The sequence below is a fragment of the Zeus faber genome (assembly GCF_960531495.2).
Source record: "Zeus faber genome assembly, chromosome: 2".
NCBI lineage: Eukaryota > Metazoa > Chordata > Actinopteri > Zeiformes > Zeidae > Zeus > Zeus faber.
The window spans coordinates 51,786,409-51,788,151 of NC_137189.1; positions in this window are offsets into that span (position 1 = coordinate 51,786,409).

Genomic DNA, 1,743 nt, shown 5'->3' on the forward strand with positions numbered 1-1,743 from the left:
ACTCTGAAACCTGTCCGGCATGATAAAACCTGCCAAGGGGTGTGCCCCCCCGCCGGTGTAGCTTTCAAGAGTCATGGAGACACACAAGCCTCTCCACCAACGACAAGGTACCCATCACAATGCATCACAATAACATGGTTTAATGCACCATAATAACATACTTTAATGCATCATAATAACATACTTTAATGCATCAAAATAACATGCTTTAATGCACCATAATAACATGCTTTAATTAATCATAATAACATGCTTTAATGCACCATAATAACAAGGTTTAATACATCATAATAACATGCTTCAATTAATCATAATAACGTGCTTTAATGCATCATAATAACAGGCTTTAATGCACCATAATAACATGCTTTAATTAATCATAATGACATGCTTTAATGCACCATAATAACATGCTTTAATTAATCATAATGACATGCTTTAATGCACCATAATAACATGCTTTAATGCACCATAATAACATGCTTTAATTAATCATAATGACATGCGTTAATGCACCATAATAACATGCTTTAATGCACCATAATAACCTGCTTTAATGCACCATAATAACATGCTTTAATTAATCATAATGACATGCTTTAATGCACCATAATAACATGCTTTAATTAATCATAATGACATGCTTTAATGCACCATAATAACATGCTTTAATGCACCATAATAACATGCTTTAATGCACCATAATATGGTTTAATGCATCATAATAACATGCTTCAATTAATCATAACATGCTTTAATGCACCATAATAACATGGTTTAATGCATCATAATAACAGGCTTTAATGCACCATAATAACATGGTTTAATGCATCAGAATAACATGCTCCAATTAATCATAATAACATGGTTTAATGCATCATAACATGCTTTAATGCACCATAATAACATGCTTCAATTAATCATAACATGCTTTAATGCACCATAATAACATGGTTTAATGCATCATAATCACATGCTTCAATTAATAATAATAACATGGTTTAATGCATCATAACAACATGCTTCAATTAATCATAATAACATGTTTAATGCATATCTAACATACTTTATAAACAAAGTCAAAATGTTAATTACAAATGAATTAACATGTATTAATGAAAAATTACTATATGTGTACAAATATAAGCGTGTACAAATATAAGCGTATGAGTAATAATTATATTTTATTTCATTTGAAAGTAAAATGGATAAATAGATTTGAAAGAACCGTGAAATGGTTTGTTTTGCTGAGCTGCTTCTCTGCACTCCTGGAGATGTTTATTTACAACAAGGAAATACTCAAATAGTAAAAAACTGAAATTCTAAAATTGTAAAATACTCAAATACTCAAATACTACAGTATAATACCAAAATACCAAAACACTTAAATACTGAAATACTAAATATAATGAGCATTTGTACTCAGAAATGCATTCCAACTTTTTTCTTCAAAGTTGTATTTCAAGTTTTTGACTTTTTTTTGAAGAAAAGACTTTCCACAAACATGTTTACTTGGTTTATTAAGAGTTTAAGTAAAAAGCTTCTTGTGTGTGTTTCCAACAGAACATCAGGATCGTTTACAAAAGCTGAAAAAAGAAAAGCGTTCATTTGAACTCTCACTGAGTTTGTACTGAAACACGTTAAAACCACAAACTGGAAGAAAAGAAACAAAGAAATCCACGGCAAACCCAACCTGGACCCGTGAGAGTGAGACAGTTTTGGGGTGGCAGCGTCATCAGCGAC